This window comes from Poecile atricapillus, chromosome 19 (genome assembly GCF_030490865.1).
Source record: "Poecile atricapillus isolate bPoeAtr1 chromosome 19, bPoeAtr1.hap1, whole genome shotgun sequence".
In the NCBI taxonomy this organism is placed as follows: Eukaryota; Metazoa; Chordata; class Aves; order Passeriformes; family Paridae; genus Poecile; species Poecile atricapillus.
In genome coordinates, this window is record NC_081267.1 from 9,039,745 (window position 1) to 9,060,150 (window position 20,406).

The 20,406-nt window shown below is 41.6% G+C and overlaps 1 pseudogene; it reads right to left on the reverse strand.

Annotated features, from left to right (window-relative positions):
* The window catches only part of LOC131586345 (uncharacterized), a 982,094-nt pseudogene that overhangs the window by 160,012 nt on the left and 801,676 nt on the right, over nt 1-20,406 (reverse strand).

Genomic DNA, 20,406 nt, shown 5'->3' on the forward strand with positions numbered 1-20,406 from the left:
GTTCATCTCTAGAAGTTACCGGGTATCTGGGGCCCATAAAAACCTCCCAAACACCAAGATTCACCCCTGAAAATGCCTCCCAGGAGTTCCCCATCTCTGGTCTCTCCCTTTTGGTGTTCAGGGGTTCCCCGCTGTCCCAGCTGCTGGGGGTCATGCTTGCACTGGGGTTCCTCTGTCTACTCAGTCCCTGCCCACCCCAGGTTGCTCGGAGTGCCAGAAATCCAAAAAGTCCCCCCCATTTCCATCTCCTCATTTAGGGATGATGGGGCTTTTTGGATTCCTATGGTCCCTTGTCCCGTGAATCTCTGCTTTGGGGTGCAGAGGGTCCAAGGAGTCCCCCCTGCTCCATTTCAGGCTGTTGAGGGTCCCGTGAATTGTGGCGCTTCCCCTCTCTGGGCTCCCCACTTTGGGGTCCTGGGGGACACAGGGCTCTGCTCCTCCCGGCTGCCTCTGACAGCAGCCACCACCATGTGATAAATGTATCTATGAATAAAAATTCGTGAAAGCCTAAATAAATATATCTGTATTTATAATGATATAAGAAAATATAAAATATAGTGTGGCCCAAGGATTCCTCCCCAGACCCAGCAGCAAATACCCATTCAAGAGATAAGGATTCTAGCCGGCACCCAGATAACGATTCTAGCCGGCGCCCATCAACCTAAGAGGATAAGCAGGACACGAGCCATCAGGCTGGACAAAGGAACGAGCCCGGACGAGATACTCATCACCGGACCTGAACGCCCCACCCTGCAAGCCACAGTTGGAGAAGCAATCAAACTGGACAAAGAGAGAAGCCCAGCCGAGATATTCATCGGCTCCAACCCGGACCCAACCACTCCGTCCTGATAGCCCAACCCAAGATGAAATCAAGAGACACTCAGAACCTTTTTACATGCGAAGAGAGTCTGCCCAAATGTCTATTGATTCAGTTTCTCAGCGCCAGGAAATCCATTCAACCAACCATCTAGGATCGTTGTTGAATGGTGCCTACTTGAAATTTGGCCTCAGGACACAAAACCCCTATAAAAACCCAGGACAGAGAACCCTCCTTCGTGGATTTGGGAAAATCTGTACCTTTGAGTATCGACCCCTGTCCACCCAGCGCTGCGTTGATATATTTTATTGTGGTTTTTCCTTTTGTTGTTTGTTTTATTGAAATTGCTTTATAATAAATTGTTTTTTTATTTAACCTCATTTTGCCATTGCATTTATAACAACTAGGAACCCCCAATGCCCCCCAAGGGGCATTTTCTGCTCAGCTTTGGAGTTCTTCATTCTCCAAACATCCCCCCCATAAAACCCAACCCAGGGATCCCCCAGGATATCTGGGTCAAGCTCCCCCTCCATGGTCACCTGTGGGATGGGGGGGGTGATGATCCCACAGGTGGAGGGCTGTGTATTCAAGGAGTGCTCGACCTCGTGGTCCCTTCTACTTCCCCTGATCTTCATTTGTCCCTCTTCTTCCTCCTCTTCATCCTCCTTAACTCCACCTTCTTATACTTCCATCCCTTCACTCTCTCTTTCTTCATCCCTCCTCTTCCATCCCTCCTCCTCCTCCCCCAGGAGCAGTGACACCCTCGGTGCCCCGTTCCCAAACCCCTCACAGCCCACGGCAGGAGCGGGGATGGAGCCGGGACAGGTCGGGATGGGCAGCGCGGGGCTCTCCACTGCTCCCACCCGCTGGGGACGGGGGGAACCCGGCCCGGGGAAAAGGAGAGGGAAACTGGGAAAATTGGGGGCTGCAGATCCAACCTGGGGCTGGCTGGGGACCCTGGCTGGGGACTGCCAGCCCTTGGGGCTCCTCTGGGGAGATGTGGGAGGGGGGAACACAGAGAGGGCTGGGGGATCCCAGGAGTGGCAGCACTGGCAGGGACTGGTTTATACTGGGATCATCCTGGCAGTGGCTGGGATTGCACTGGCTGTGTACTGACATCATACTGGGATCATACTGGGAGGAGCTGGGCCCATGGCAGGAGAGACTGCGATCACACTGAGGGAAACTGGGATCATACTGGGATCAGACTGGCAGTGAGTAGGAAACAATTGAGGGGACAATTGAGACCAGGTTCGTAGGAAATGGGATATACTGGGAGTTACTGAGATCATGCTGAGGCTGACTGGGAGCAGCTGTGAGCAACTGGGGTCATGCCAGGAGCAACTGGCAGGAACTGGGAGTTCCTGGGTGCATGCAGGGGGTAACTGGAAGCAACAGGACTTATACTGGGATGAACTGGGATTCTGCTGGAGGTGAATACGATCATGCTGGCAGGGAGTCCAACTCCACTGAGGCTGACTGGGAGTGGTTGTGAGCAAATGGGATCATGCTGGAAGGAATTGGGAGGAACTGGGAATATGCCCTGCGCTCCCCAGAACCCCGGGATCGCCCCCCATATGTCCCATAAGTCTCCCCCAGACCCTTCAGGATCCCCGAGTGACCCCTCAGCACCCGTTCGGATCACCCCAAAGCGTCCCTGGATCCCTGAATGCTCCCGACCCCACAGATTCCCCTTCCAGCCACTGCTGGGAATTCATCTCCCATCATCCCACAACACAGTTCCGCGCCCAAACCTCCTGCCGTGCCCCGCGCCCTAAAGAGCCTGGTTACAGCTCCCCAGGTTCCCCCCAAGTGCTCCCGAGCCGTATACATTCGCTCCAAGCACCTGCAGCACGGCTCGGACGCAAAAGTTTTCTCCAAGCGCTTCCCCACACCGCCAAACACTCCTTCCGAGTCACTTCCGGAACTACAGCTCCCATCATGCTCCACGGCGCCCATAGAGCGCTATTCCAGCCGGGACTCCATCTCCCGTCATGCCCCGCGCCTCACCGGAACCCATTGGAGCTGCGCCTACAACTCCCGTGAAGCTCCGCGGCCCCATTAAACCGTATTATACCGGTGCCTACAACTCCCGTCATCCCCCGCAGCCCATAGATTCCCTGTTACAGCCCCCCAAGTGCCCGCCCGGACCCCAAAGGGCCCCCAGATTCCCCTCCCTGACCTCCAAGTGCCCCCCTGGACCCCCAAGTGCTCCCCCGGACCCCGAATTGTCCCACAGAATCCCTAAGTGCCCCTCCAAGTGCCCACCCGGCTCCCCCAAGTGTCCTCCAGACCCCCAGGTTCTCTCTAAATTCCCTCCCCAGACACAAAACTGCCCCAAATGTTCCCCAGAAAAGTCCCCATGGACCCCAAAGTGGCCCCTTTTACCCTGTCTGAGAAAATTATAAAAATTATGATCAAAGAACTAAAAATAGGAATAATTAGCATAAAGAGGGTGAAATAGTAGTCAATTAATTAATGAAGGGAATTGTGGTACTTAGAATCAAAGACCGATAATGTTTTTAGTTGATAAAAATGTATCAATTCTTTTATATAAATATAAAAAATAGGTTATAAAAATACAGAATAATATTATTATAAAAATCAAAATTGTATTTTTATAAATTAATTAGATTTTAATGATAAAGAAAAGTTTATAAATGTTTTCAATGTTTTGGGATGTCAGTCCCAGGTGGGCGATGTCAGACATGCTGAGGCTCGGGATGAGGAGCAGGTTGTCCAAACAGGGGCAGCCCACAAGGGGCTCATTCTTCTCTGTGACCAGATGTCCTCAGGAGACATTCAGCATCAGGATTGTAAAGAGTAAATCGTGACCTCCTGATCAGTACACAAAGATGTTTTACAGTTTGAACAGTAGAATGTTGTCACCGTAAGGGGCCTTCTTTGTTAATGTACCTCATGTTGTGTCATGTTTGTTAAATAAAAAATGTTGTTGTACCAGCCTTCTTTGTTAAAATATTGTTATAAATTAAATTAGAATTTTGACAACTAGGTCCCTTTGGTTAATGGCAGTTTAATTAAAAATGAATACAATTTACTAAATTGAAGAGTAATGTGGTATAAAAGAATACAGTTCAGTAAAATAATACAGTTTAATAAAATTTAAAATTTATATATAATCTGCTAGTAATTAAGTATGATTAAAGCATAAGAAAAACCAACCAGGGTACAGAGGCTTCCCACCCTGCCTCACATACAAAACAAAGCAATTCAAGCTAAACTTATATACTGTATGCTTATACATATTCATTAATGTTTCCTGTAAGTTTCCTCCTATTTCCGATTTTTCTGACGTTACGTCACTATTCCTCACAGCGCACGCCTCACTTGTTGTTAGGAGGTCTTCAGTCTTCTTTTGGTGGTCTTTTGCCAAAGGCTTCTCCTCTTCCTCATTGTCCTTTGGATAACCTTACAGGTTTGCGCATGCGAACTAAGCCTTGTGTTATGTTAGTCTACTAATTAGCCTTATGTTTACTAATCTTTAGGCCCAATGCCTAAATTTGTTCTAATTTTGGTCCATCTTGAGACACCATTTATCTTCTAAACTACATCCTGTACCTTAATTTTGACATGTAACATCTGCAAAGGGGTACATCTGCTTTGTAACACTGATTCTTCATTGTTTCTAATAAGAACTTTAATTACAGTTACAATTTAGTTAGCACGAAACAATTCCATTTATTACAACTGAAAATACCCCTTATGCACCTTTTTATTGGTTTCCATGCTAATGGCCTTGAATTCTTCCTTGCTATGGATAAACTTGTATTTTCTCAATTTCTTCTTTTGCTAACTCAATTGTTTGGCCTGCAGCCCAGTTGCTAAGCCCATCCACATTCACCTCTTAGTCTTCAGAGGGAAACTTTGAGCACAGTGAGAATCTCCCAGTGTGCCAGAGGGTCCCTGTGTGCCAGCTGCAGCTGGGGCCTCAGCCATCTCCTCTCTCAACAGGTTCCCCTCTGCAGCTTCACAGGAAAGGCCAAACACCTCCCTCAGGGACACGTGTATCACACATTTCACATCTCCATGCCCATACGTGATGTCCCTGTCACAGCTGCATTACCAGCTTGCTGCTGTGCAGATGCTGCCACCACCCAAAGCAAGGCCCTGTGTCCCTGAAGGGACCCGCCCTGCTCTGTGGCCTGGACTGAAGGTGGGTCCCTCCTGCCAGGGCAGGGCCCAGCACAGCTCTTCTGTTCCAATAAAGAGATGGAGCTCTCACCCCAGTGTCTGGCTGGTACCACCAGCAAAGCCCACACAGCACCAGCCCTGGCTGAGCTCCATGTCCAGGAGCAGGCAGGGCTGACCATGGTGTGGGCAGGCAGGAGCCAGGCAGGGGCTGCTGTGACCAGCGGCGGGGCACTGAGGGGCTGGGGGAGTCCGTGTTGAGCATCCCTGGGATGAGGGCACATTTCCTTCAGTGGCATCACCTGGGCCTGGACCTCCTCCAGTGCCATGCCCAGGAAAAGAGGCAACCATCAAGAGCATCTTCTGGGACACCGCCTGACCAGCAATGTTAGCAGGCAAAACCAAGGTTTTGTTTAGCAATGACCCTTTGATGAAGTCAAAGATTTACATTAAGGCCAGACCAGTAGGACAGATGGGAGTACTTCCCTCTGGGAAGGGGCTCCTGTCACTTCACAGTCTCCATCCCCCACCAGGAACCGCAGAACTTTGGCCAGCCCCACTCCCCCTGTGGCCTTGTCCGACCTGGGGGGGAGGAGGATGAACCAGAGCCCTGTTACCTCTTCAAAAGCCAGAAGCCAAAGAAAAAGAGAAATTCCCGGGCTTAAGATTCAAAGGGTGATGTTCACAGGTTGATATCACTTTTCGATGATCAAAACTACTGTCAGTTCTCGGAAATGACCAGTTATAGGCCAGGAGAAAAAACTTCCATCAGCCTCCAGCAACCTTAATTTCTTTAGCTGTTTATCTTTTTTACTTAAATGTCAATCTATCACACACCACAGCAGTGACAGCCCCAGTGTTCCGCTCTCTGTGACACCACAGCAGTGACAGCCTTGTTACTATAACGTTAAATGTTTCTGAAAATGTTTCTTAAAACCATGAAGAATGTCTGGTATTGGGGATGGTCTAGCAAGCTGAAATGTTCACGGTAACGGGAACTGGTGCTTGGGAATTCCAGAATACCCACCCAGAGATAAGATTTGTACATGTTCGTACGAGGATGAGCTAACTCTCATGAAGCAATATTGATAAAGCTAATCAAGCAATATTAATGAAGCAATATTGATAAGGTTGTTATAGTGATTACTGCTACAGCTGAAATTGTAGAAATATGTGCACTTTGGACAAAGACGATGGAGCTAGATTTGGGTTGCTGATACCCCTAGTTCCCATGTGCTTCAATCAAGCACCTGCATATAATCAATCTGTGATTATGTGTGTTCCTGAACACTGACATCAGCGTCTCCCTGCACCCAGGGCAGCTCCCACCAGAGACCCTCCCCTCATTTAATTCCCAGTCCAGGAGCTACAACAAGCATGGGTGAAGTTCTGGGGGCTGGCAGGGAAATGTCACTGTAAGATCTTGCTGCACTTGGCTCTCGGCCCCTTCTCAAGAGCTTTGCCTTCAAGGGCAGGAACATCTTTTCCTTGCTGGGAACTGGAATTCCAGACTCTTGGAGTGTGTGCCATGCAGGACCACACAGACTGGGATCCATGGGCTGGGATTGCACAGACTGGGATTGCACAGACTGGGACCGTATGGATCAGCACCAGAGATTGGGATCACATGGACCGGGACCACATGGACTGGGATGGCTGCACTGGAACGATGCGAACCGAGGTGGTCCCGCCCCGCCCAGGGCTCCCTCCCAGTTCCCTCCCAGTTCCCTCCCAGTTCTTTCCCAGTCCCTCCCAGCCCTTCCCAGTCTCGCCCGGGGGCATGGCCAAAACTGCCCGGAGTGAACGCGGTGGTCCCAGAGTGATCCCAGAGCTGATTCCGGTCCCGGTGTCGATCTCTGTCTCGGAGCTGTGGTGGTCCCAGTGTCGGTCCCAGAGCGCTCCCAGTCCCAGTCTTTGTCTCCATCTCACTCTCAGTCCCGGTCTCAGGCTCGGTCCCGGAGCGGTGCCAGTCTCAGTGCCGGTGCCAGGGCTGGTTTCAGTCCTGGTCTCAGTCTTGGCCTTGGAGCAGTTCCTGTCCCAGTGTCAGTGCTGGTCCTGGAGTGATCCTGGTGCTGACCCCAGTGCTGGCCCAGGAGTGATCCCGGTGCTGATCCCAGTGCTGGTCCTGGAGTGATCCCAGTGCTGATCCCAGTGCTGGTCCTGGAGTGATCCCGGTGCTGATCCCAGTGCTGGTCCTGGAGTGATCCCGGTGCTGATCCCAGTGCTGGTCCTGGAGTGATCCCGGTGCTGATCCTGGTGCCGGTCCAGGAGTGATCCCAGTGCTGATCCCGGTTCTGGTCTCAGTCTCGGTCTCGGAGCACTCCTGGTGTTGATCCCAGTCCCTGTGCTGGCCTCGGTCTCAGTCTCGGAGCAGTCCCGGGGCACTCCTGGAGCCGATTCCGGTCCCGGTGTCGATCTCAATCCCAGAGCTGTGCCGGTCCCCGTCTCAGTCCTGGTCCCGGTCTCAGTCCCGGTCCCGGAGCGGTGCCGGTCTCGGTGCCGGTGCCGGATTCAGTCCCAGTCTCAGGCCCGCTCTCGGTCTCAGTCTCAGTCTCCATCTCGGTCTCACTCCCAGTCCCGGTGCCGCTCGAACCGAGCCCTTTTTGGGTGATTTCAGGTCCCTTTTGGGCGTTTCAGGCCAGGTTGGGGGATGTTGGGGCCCTTTGGGTGATTTGAGGCAAAACCAGCGACTTTCAGGGTGGATCTTGCACCATTTGGGAGATTCAAGGGTGATTTTAGGCCATTTGGAGTGGGTTTTACACCAGTTTGGGCATTTTTATGCCCTTCTGGTTGCACTTTGGACATCTTGGGATGATTTTAACCCCATTTGGCTGATATTGGGCCAAACCATGCGGATTTATCGCGGAGTTCAGGTAACTTTGGATGGTTTTGCTTTTCACCTTTGTTTACCGAAATTTCAGCAGATTCACTCCTTTTATTTTCCTGTTTTTTTCAACAAACTCTTCATAAAAAATGCCCCAAATGCTCTCAAAATCCTACAAAGTTCCAGAAAAAATCCACAAAATTCAACAAAAAACCCACAAAACTCCCTAAATCTTCTCAAAACCATACCAAATTCCAGAAACATCCCAGAAAATCCCCACAAATTTACACAAAATCTAAGAAAATACCTCAAAATTCTACATGTCTACTCAAAACCCCTCAGAATTCTACAAAAATTCCAACAAAATCTCCTCAATATTTTAAATAATTCAAAAAAATCCCACAAAATAGCAAAAGAATCCCACACAATTCCCTACATGTTCTGAAACCCCTGCCAAATTCCAGAGACATCCCACAAAATCTCCACAAATTTCCACAAAATTTAAGAAAAGTCCCTCATAATTCTTTGTCTCCTCAAAATCCCACAAAATTCAAAAAAATCCCACAAAATTGCAGAACTATTCTCAAAAGACCAACAAATTCCAGAAACATCCCACCAAATCTCCAGAACGTCCCACAAAATTCCAGAAAAATCCAACAAAATCCAGAAAAATCCAACGAAATTGCAGAAATCTTCTCAAAACCCTTACAACTTCAATAAACATCTCACAGAACCCTCACAAATTTCCACAAAATCTAAGAAAATAACTCAAAATCCTTCATGTCTCCTCAAAATGCCTCAAAATTCCACAAAACTCACACAAAATCTCCCCAATATCCTACAAAATTCAAAAAAAATCACACACAGTTCAGTAAATGTTCTGAATACCCCAGCAAATTCCAGAAAAATCCCACAAAATCTCCACAAATTTCCACAATATGTAAGAAAAATCCCACAAAATTCTTCAACTCTCCTCAAAATCCCACAAAATACCAGAAAATTCCACAACAGTATTAAAAAATCCCACAAAATTCCAGAAACATCCCACCAAATTGACACAAATTTCCACAAAATCTAAAAAAAATCCCACATAATTCTTCAAGTCTCCACAAAATCCCACAAAATTCCAGAAAGATCCCACAAAATTCCAGAAATCTTCACAAAAGGACACAAAATTCCAGAAACATCCCTGAAAATCTAAATAAATTTCCACAAAATCTAAGAAAAATCCCTCAAAATTCTTCATTTCTCATCAAAATCCCTCAAAATTCCACAAAACTCCCACAAAACCTCCTCAATATCCTACAAAATTCAAGAAAAATCCCAAAAAATTGCAGAAAAAATCCCACACAATTGATTAAATGTTCTGAAAACCCCAGCAAATTCCAGAAACATCCCATCAAATCTCCACAAAATATCACAAAATTCATGAAAAATCCCACAAAATTGCAAAAATCTTCTCAAAAGCCCAACAAATTCCAGAAACATCCCAGAAAATCCCACCAAATTACCACAAAATTTTAAAAATACCTCAAAATTCTTCTTGTCTTGTCAAAAATTCCTCAAAATTCCACAAAACTCCCACAAAATCTCCCCAATATCCTGCAAAATTCAGGAAAAATCCCACAGAATTGCAGAAAAATCCCACACAATTCATTAAATGTTCTGAACACTCCAGCAAATTCCAGAAACATCTCACAAAATCTCCACAAAATACCACAAAATCTAAGAAAAATCCCTCGAAATTCTGCAACTCTCCTCAATAACCAACAAAATTCAAGAAAAATACCACCGAATTGCAGAAAAATCCCATACTATTCCCTAAATCTTCTCAAAACACCACCAAATTCAAGGAACAGCCCACCAAAACACCAAAAAATCTAAGAAAAATCCCACAAAATTCTTCAAGTCTCCACAAAATCCCACAAAATTCAACAAACATCCCACAAAATTGCAGAAATCTTCTCAAAAGCGCAACAAATTCCAGAAACATCCCAGAAAATACCCACAAATTTCCACAAAATCTAAGAAAATACCTCAAAATTCTTCATGTCTCCTCAAATTCCCTCAAAATTCCACAAAATACCCACAAAATCTCCCCAATATCCTATAAAATCCAAGAAAAATCCCACCAAATTTCAGAAAAATCCCACACAATTCATAAAATGATCTGAAAACCCCAGCAAATTCCAGGAACATCCCACCAAATCTCCACAAAATTCCACAAAATCTAAGAAAATACCCTCATAATTCTTGAAGTCTCCACACAATCCACCAAATTCAAGGAAAATCCAAAAAAATTGCAGAAAAATCTCATACAATTCCTTAAAAGTTCTCAAAACCCTCCCAAATTCCAGAAACATCCCACCAAATCTCAAAAAAATTTCTACAAAATTCCAGAAAAATCCCTCATAATTCTTCCTCTCCACAAAATCTAAGAAAAATCCCACAAAATTGCAGAGATTTTCTCAAAAGCGCAACAATTTCCAGAAACATCACAGAAAATCCCCACTAATTTCCACAAAATCTACGAAAATACCTCAAAATTCCTCATGTCTCCTCAAATTCCCTCAAAATTCCACAAAACACCCACAAAATCTTCTCAATATCCTACAAAATCCAAGAAAAATCCCACAAACTTGAAGAAAAATCCCATACAATTACATTAATGTTCTGAAAAATCCCACAAAATACTAGAAACATCCCACAAAATCTCAAAAAAAATACAAAAAAATGTAAGAAAAACCCCTCAAAATTCTCCATGTCTCCACAAAATTTTACAAGATTCCATAAAAAACTCCAACAAAATTGCAGAAAGCTTCTCAAAACCCTTCCAAATTCCAGAAACATCACAGAAAATCTAAACAAATTTCCACAAAATTTGAGAAAATAGGTCAAACTCCTTCATGTCTCCTAAAAATCCCTCAAAATTCCAGAAAACTACCACAAAATCCCATCAAAATCCTTCAAAATTCAAGAAAAATCCCAAAAATTGCAGAAAAATCCCAAAAATTCCATAAATGTTCTCAAAACCCCAGAAAAATCCAGAAGCATCCTACCAAATCACCACAAATATACCACAAAATCTAAGAAAAATCCCTCACAATTATTCAGGTCTCCTCAAAATCCCACAAAATTCCAGAAAATTCCACAACAGTACAAAAAAATCCCACAAAATTCCAGGAACATCCCAACAAATCTCCACAAAATTCCACAAAATTTCAGAAAAATCCCACAAAATTCTTCAAGTCTCCTCAAAATCCCTCAAGATTCCAGAGAAAAATCTCACAAAATTCCCTGAAACTTCCCAAAAACCTACCAAATTCCAGAAACATCCCACCAAAACTCCACAAAATTCCAAAGAAGATAAGAAAAATCCCTCACAATTCTTCAAGTCTCCACAAGATCCCACAAAATTGCAGAAAGCGTCTCAAAACCCCACAAAATTCCAGAAACAACCCAGAATACCTAAACAAATTTCCACAAAATCGAAGAAAATACCTCAAAATTCCTCATGTCTCCACAAAATCCCTCAAAATTCCACAAAACTCCCACAAAATCTCCTCAATATCCTACAAAATTCAAGGAAAATCCCACACAATTGCACAAAAATCCCATACAATTCCCTAAATGTTCTGAAAACCTAGCAAATTCCAGAAACATCCCACCAAATCTCCACAAAATCCAAGAAAAATCTAAGAAAAATCCCTCACCGTTCTTCAACTCTCCTCAAAATCCCACAAAATGCCAGACAATTCCACAACAGTACAAAAAAATCCCACTAAATTCCTGAAACATCGCACCAAATCGCCACAATTTCCCACAAAATTTCAGAAAAATCCCATAAAATTCCTCAATTCTCCTCAAAATCCCTCAAGATTTGACAAAACTCCCACAAAATCTCCTCAATATCCTACAAAATTGCAGAAAAATACCACAAAATTGCAGAAAAATACCACACAATTCAATAAATGGTCTGAAAACCGCACTAAATTACAGAAATAACCCAGAAAATCTAAACAAATTTCCACAAAATCTAAGAAAATCCCACAAAATTCTTCAAGTCTCCTCAAAAGCCCTCAAAATTCCACAATACTCCCACAAATCTCCCCAATACCCTACAAAATCCAAGAAAAATCCCACCAAATTGCAGAAAAATATTACAGAATTCATTAAACGGTCTGAAAACCCCACTAAATTCCAGAAACATCCCACCAAATCGCCACAAATTTCCACAAAATTTCAAAAAAATCCCACAAAGTTCTTCAAGTCTCCTCAAAATCCCTCAAGATTCCAGAGAAAAATCTCACAAAATTCCCTGAATCTTCCCAAAATCCTAACCAATTCCAGAAACATCCCACCAAAACTCCACAGAATTCCAAAGAAGCAAAGAAAAATCCCTCATAATTCTTCAACTCTCCACAAAATCTCACAAAATTCCAAAAAACTCCCACAAAATCTCCTCAATATTTTACAAAATCCAGGAAAAATCCCACAAAATTGCAGAAAAATATCGCACAATTCATTAAATGTTCTCAAAACCCCACTAAAGTCCAGAAACATCCCGGAAAATCTAAATAAAATTCCACGAAATCTAAGAAAAATCCCTCATAATTCTTCATGTCTCCTCAAAATACCACAGATTTCCAAAAAACTCCCACAAAATCTCCCCAATATCCTGCAAAATTCAAGAAAAATCTCACAAAATGGCAGAAATCTTCTCAAAAGCGCAACAAATACCAGAAACATCCCAGAATAGCTAAACAAATTTCCACAAAATCTAAGAAAAATCCCTCAAAATTCTTCATGTCTACTCAAAATCTCTCAAAATTCCACAAAACTCCCACAAAATCTCCTCAATATCCTACAAAATTCAAGGAAAATCCCGCAAAATTGCAGAAAAATCCCATACAATACCCTAAATGTTCTCAAAACCCCACGAAATTCCAGTAACATCCCACCAAATCCCCAGAAATTCCCACAAAATGTAAGAAAATCCCTCATAATTCCACAAAAGGCTCCACAAAATCCCACAAAATTGCAGAAAAAACTCCAACAAAATTGCAGAAAGCTTCTCAAAACCCCACCAAATTCCAGTCACATCCCACAAAACCCCCACAAATTTCCACAAAACCTAAGAAAATACCTCAAAATCCTTCATGTCTGCTCAAAATCCCTTAAAATTCCACAAAACTCCCACAAAATCTCCTCAATATCCTCCAAAATTCAAGAAAAATCCCCAAAAATTGCAGAAAAATCCCACACGATTCCCTAAATGTTTTGAAATCACTACCAAATTCCAGAAACATCCCACAAAATCTCCACAAATTTCCAAAACAGCTAAGAAAAATCCCTCTCAATTTTTCAAGTCTCCACAAAATCCCACAAAATTGCAGAAATCTTCTCAAAACCTCACCAAATTCCAGTAACATCCCACCAAATCGCCACAAATTTCCAAAAAATCTAAGATAAATCCCACAAAATTCTTCAAGTGTCCTCAAAATCCCACAACATTCCAGAAAAAAATCCCACACAATTGCCTAAATTTTCTGAAAACCCTACCAAATTCCAGAAACATCTCCAAAAACCCCCTGAATATCCTACAAAAATCAAGAAAAATCACACAACATTCCACAAAATCCAACAAAATTGCAGAAATCTTCTCAAAACCCCAACAAATTCCAGTAACATCCCACCAAATCCCCACACATTTCCACAAAATCTAAGAAAATACCTCAAAATCCTTCATGCCGCCTCAAAATCCCACAAAATTCCACAAAACTCCCACAAAATCTCCCCAATATCCTGCAAAATTCAAGAAAAATCCAACGCAATTCATTAAATGTTTTCAAAACCCTATCGAATTCCAGAAACATCCCACCAAATCTCCAGAAAATGACACAAAATGTAAGAAAAATCCCACTAAGTTCTTCAAGTCTCCTCAAAATTCCTCAAGATTCCAGGAAAAAAATCTCACCAAATTCTCTAAACCTTCCCCAAACCCGACCAAATTCCAGAAACATCCCACCAAATCTCCAAAAAATTCCACAAAATCAAGAAAAATCCCTCAAAATTGCAGAAAAATGCCACAAAATTGCAGAAATCTTCCCCAAACCGTACCATATTCCAGAAACATCCCAAAAAATCCCCACTCATTTCCACAAGATCTACGCAAATCCCTCACAATTCTTCATGTCTCCTCAAAATCATTCAGAATTCCACAAAACACCCATAAAATCTCCTCAATATCCTACAAAATTCAAGAAAAATCCCCAAAAATTGCAGAAAAATCCCACACGATTCCCTACATGTTCTGAAATCACTACCAAATTCCAGAAACATCCCACCAAATTGCCACAAATTTCCACAAAATATCAGAAAAATCCCTCACAATTCTTCAAGTCTCCTCAAAATCCCTAAACATTCCAGGAAAAAATCTCACAAAATTCCCTAAATCTTCCCAAAACCCTACCAAATTCCAGAAACATCCCACCAAATTGTCACAAAATTCCAAAGAAGCTAAGAAAAATCCCTCACAATTCCTGAAGTCTCTTCAGAATCCCACAAAATATGAGAACATTCCACAGCTGTACAATAAAATGTCACAAAATTCCAGAAACATCCCACCAAATCTCCACAAAATACCACAAAATCTAAGAGAAATCCCTCATAATTCCTCAAGTCTCCACAAACTCCCTCAAAATTTCAGAAAAATACCATACAATTCATTAAATGTTCGGAAAACCCCAGCAAATTCCAGAAACATCCCATCAAATCTCCACAAAATACCAAAAAATCCAAGAAAAATCCCTCATAATTCTTCAAGTCTCCACAAAATCCCTCAAAATTCCAGAAAAATCTCCAACAAAATTGCAGAAAGCTTCTCAAAACCCCACCAAATTCCAGTCACATTCCACAAAACCCCCACAAATTTCCACAAAACCCAAGAAACTACCTCAAAATGCTTCATGTCTCCCCAAAATCCCTCAAAATTCCCACAAAATCTTCTCAATATCCCACAAAATTCAAGAAAAATCCCACAAAATTGCAGAAAAATCCCATACAATTCCCTAAATGTTCTCAAAACCCCACCAAATTCCAGTCACATCCCACAAAACCCCCACAAATTTCCACAAAACCCAAGAAAATATCTCAAAATCCTTCATGTCTGCTCAAAATTCCACAAAACTCCCACAAAATCTCCTCAATATCCTACAAAATTCAAGAAAAATCCCCAAAAATTGCAGAAAAATCCCACACGATTCCCTAAATGTTTTGAAATCACTACCAAATTCCAGAAAAATCCCACCAAATCTCCGCAAAATTCCAAAGAAGCTTAGAAAAATCCCTCACAATTCTTGAAGTCTCTTCAAAATCCCACAAAATATGAGAACATTCCACAGCTGTACAATAAAATGCCACAAAATTCCAGAAACATCCCACCAAATCTCCACAAAATTCCACAAAATCTAAAAAAAACCCCTCATAATTCTTCAAGTCTCCACAATATCCCACAAAATTCCAGAAAAAACTCCAACAAAATTGCAGAAAGCTTTTCAAAACCCCACCAAATTCCAGTCACATTCCACAAAACCCCCACAAATTTCCACAAAACCCAAGAAAATACCTCCAAATCCTTCATGTCTGCTCAAAATCCCTCAAAACTCCCATAAAATCTCCTCAATATCTTCCAAAATTCAAGAAAAATCCCCAAAAATTGCAGAAAAATCCCACACGATTCCCTAAATGTTTTGAAATCACTATCAAATTCCAGAAACATCCCACAAAATCTCCACAAATTTCCAAAACAGCTAAGAAAAATCCCGCTCAATTTTTCAAGTCTCCACAAAATCCCGCAGAATTGCAGAAAAATCCCACACAGTTCCCTAAATGTTCTCAAAACCCTACCAAATTCCAGAAACATCCAACAAAACCCCCGCTAATTTGCACAAAATCTAAGAAAATACCTCAAAATCCTTCATGCTGCCTCAAAATCCCACAAAATTCCACAAAACTCCCACAAAATCTTCTCAATATCCTACAAAATTCAAGAAAAATCCCAACAAATTGCAGAAAAATCCCACACAGTTCCCTAAATGTTCTCAAAACCCTACCAAATTCCAGAAACATCCAACAAAACCCCCGCTAATTTGCACAAAATCTAAGAAAATACCTCAAAATCCTTCATGTCCCCTCAAAATCCCACAAAATTCCACAAAACTCCCACAAAATCTCCCCAATATCCTGCAAAATTCAAGAAAAATCCAACACAATTCATTAAATGTTTTCAAAACCCTATCAAATTCCAGAAACATCCCACCAAATCTCCAGAAAATGACACAAAATGTAAGAAAAATCCCACTAAGTTCTTCAAGTCTCCTCAAAATTCCTCAAGATTCCAGGAAAAAAATCTCACCAAATTCTCTAAACCTTCCCAAAACCCGACCAAATTCCAGAAACATCCCACCAAATCTCCAAAAAATTCCACAAAATCAAGAAAAATCCCTCAAAATTGCAGAAAAATGCCACAAAATTGCAGAAATCTTCCCCAAACCGTACCATATTCCAGAAACATCCCAAAAAATCCCCACTCATTTCCACAAGATCTAAGCAAATCCCTCACAATTCTTCATGTCTCCTCAAAATCATTCAGAATTCCACAAAACACCCATAAAATCTCCTCAATATCCTACAAAATTCAAGAAAAATCCCCAAAAATTGCAGAAAAATCCCACACGATTCCCTACATGTTCTGAAATCACTACCAAATTCCAGAAACATCCCACCAAATTGCCACAAATTTCCACAAAATATCAGAAAAATCCCTCACAATTCTTCAAGTCTCCTCAAAATCCCTAAACATTCCAGGAAAAAATCTCACAAAATTCCCTAAATCTTCCCAAAACCCTACCAAATTCCAGAAACATCCCACCAAATTGTCACAAAATTCCAAAGAAGCTAAGAAAAATCCCTCACAATTCCTGAAGTCTCTTCAGAATCCCACAAAATATGAGAACATTCCACAGCTGTACAATAAAATGTCACAAAATTCCAGAAACATCCCACCAAATCTCCACAAAATACCACAAAATCTAAGAGAAATCCCTCATAATTCCTCAAGTCTCCACAAACTCCCTCAAAATTTCAGAAAAATACCATACAATTCATTAAATGTTCGGAAAACCCCAGCAAATTCCAGAAACATCCCATCAAATCTCCACAAAATACCAAAAAATCCAAGAAAAATCCCTCATAATTCTTCAAGTCTCCACAAAATCCCTCAAAATTCCAGAAAAATCTCCAACAAAATTGCAGAAAGCTTCTCAAAACCCCACCAAATTCCAGTCACATTCCACAAAACCCCCACAAATTTCCACAAAACCCAAGAAACTACCTCAAAATGCTTCATGTCTCCCCAAAATCCCTCAAAATTCCCACAAAATCTTCTCAATATCCCACAAAATTCAAGAAAAATCCCACAAAATTGCAGAAAAATCCCATACAATTCCCTAAATGTTCTCAAAACCCCACCAAATTCCAGTCACATCCCACAAAACCCCCACAAATTTCCACAAAACCCAAGAAAATATCTCAAAATCCTTCATGTCTGCTCAAAATTCCACAAAACTCCCACAAAATCTCCTCAATATCCTACAAAATTCAAGAAAAATCCACAAAAATTGCAGAAAAATCCCACACGATTCCCTAAATGTTTTGAAATCACTACCAAATTCCAGAAAAATCCCACCAAATCTCCGCAAAATTCCAAAGAAGCTTAGAAAAATCCCTCACAATTCTTGAAGTCTCTTCAAAATCCCACAAAATATGAGAACATTCCACAGCTGTACAATAAAATGCCACAAAATTCCAGAAACATCCCACCAAATCTCCACAAAATTCCACAAAATCTAAAAAAAACCCCTCATCATTCTTCAAGTCTCCACAATATCCCACAAAATTCCAGAAAAAACTCCAACAAAATTGCAGAAAGCTTTTCAAAACCCCACCAAATTCCAGTCACATTCCACAAAACCCCCACAAATTTCCACAAAACCCAAGAAAATACCTCCAAATCCTTCATGTCTGCTCAAAATCCCTCAAAACTCCCACAAAATCTCCTCAATATCTTCCAAAATTCAAGAAAAATCCCCAAAAATTGCAGAAAAATCCCACACGATTCCCTAAATGTTTTGAAATCACTATCAAATTCCAGAAACATCCCACAAAATCTCCACAAATTTCCAAAACAGCTAAGAAAAATCCCGCTCAATTTTTCAAGTCTCCACAAAATCCCGCAGAATTGCAGAAAAATCCCACACAGTTCCCTAAATGTTCTCAAAACCCTACCAAATTCCAGAAACATCCAACAAAACCCCCGCTAATTTGCACAAAATCTAAGAAAATACCTCAAAATCCTTCATGTCCCCTCAAAATCCCTCAAAATTCCACAAAACTCCCACAAAATCTCCCCAATATCCTGCAAAATTCAAGAAAAATCCAACACAATTCATTAAATGTTTTCAAAACCCTATCAAATTCCAGAAACATCCCACCAAATCTCCAGAAAATGACACAAAATGTAAGAAAAATCCCACTAAGTTCTTCAAGTCTCCTCAAAATTCCTCAAGATTCCAGGAAAAAAATCTCACCAAATTCTCTAAACCTTCCCAAAACCCGACCAAATTCCAGAAACATCCCACCAAATCTCCAAAAAATTCCACAAAATCAAGAAAAATCCCTCAAAATTGCAGAAAAATGCCACAAAATTGCAGAAATCTTCCCCAAACCGTACCATATTCCAGAAACATCCCAAAAAATCCCCACTCATTTCCACAAGATCTACGCAAATCCCTCACAATTCTTCATGTCTCCTCAAAATCATTCAGAATTCCACAAAACACCCATAAAATCTCCTCAATATCCTACAAAATTCAAGAAAAATCCCCAAAAATTGCAGAAAAATCCCACACGATTCCCTACATGTTCTGAAATCACTACCAAATTCCAGAAACATCCCACCAAATTGCCACAAATTTCCACAAAATATCAGAAAAATCCCTCACAATTCTTCAAGTCTCCTCAAAATCCCTAAACATTCCAGGAAAAAATCTCACAAAATTCCCTAAATCTTCCCAAAACCCTACCAAATTCCAGAAACATCCCACCAAATTGTCACAAAATTCCAAAGAAGCTAAGAAAAATCCCTCACAATTCCTGAAGTCTCTTCAGAATCCCACAAAATATGAGAACATTCCACAGCTGTACAATAAAATGTCACAAAATTCCAGAAACATCCCACCAAATCTCCACAAAATACCACAAAATCTAAGAGAAATCCCTCATAATTCCTCAAGTCTCCACAAACTCCCTCAAAATTTCAGAAAAATACCATACAATTCATTAAATGTTCGGAAAACCCCAGCAAATTCCAGAAACATCCCATCAAATCTCCACAAAATACCAAAAAATCCAAGAAAAATCCCTCATAATTCTTCAAGTCTCCACAAAATCCCTCAAAATTCCAGAAAAATCTCCAACAAAATTGCAGAAAGCTTCTCAAAACCCCACCAAATTCCAGTCACATTCCACAAAACCCCCACAAATTTCCACAAAACCCAAGAAACTACCTCAAAATGCTTCATGTCTCCCCAAAATCCCTCAAAATTCCCACAAAATCTTCTCAATATCCCACAAAATTCAAGAAAAATCCCACAAAATTGCAGAAAAATCCCATACAATTCCCTAAATGTTCTCAAAACCCCACCAAATTCCAGTCACATCCCACAAAACCCCCACAAATTTCCACAAAACCCAAGAAAATATCTCAAAATCCTTCATGTCTGCTCAAAATTCCACAAAACTCCCACAAAATCTCCTCAATATCCTACAAAATTCAAGAAAAATCCCCAAAAATTGCAGAAAAATCCCACACGATTCCCTAAATGTTTTGAAATCACTACCAAATTCCAGAAAAATCCCACCAAATCTCCGCAAAATTCCAAAGAAGCTTAGAAAAATCCCTCACAATTCTTGAAGTCTCTTCAAAATCCCACAAAATATGAGAACATTCCACAGCTGTACAATAAAATGCCACAAAATTCCAGAAACATCCCACCAAATCTCCACAAAATACCACAAAATCTAAGAAAAATCCCTCATCATTCTTCAAGTCTCCACAAAATCCCACCAAATTCCAGAAAAAACTCCAACAAAATTGCAGAAAGCTTTTCAAAACCCCACCAAATTCCAGTCACATTCCACAAAACCCCCACAAATTTCCACAAAACCCAAGAAAATACCTCCAAATCCTTCATGTCTGCTCAAAATCCCTCAAAACTCCCACAAAATCTCCTCAATATCCTCCAAAATTCAAGAAAAATCCCCAAAAATTGCAGAAAAATCCCACACGATTCCCTAAATGTTTTGAAATCACTACCAAATTCCAGAAACATCCCACAAAATCTCCACAAATTTCCAAAACAGCTAAGAAAAATCCCTCTCAATTTTTCAAGTCTCCACAAAATCCCGCAGAATTGCAGAAAAGTCCCACAAAATTGCAGAAATCTTCTCAAAACCTCACCAAATTCCAGTAACATCCCACCAAATCGCCACAAAT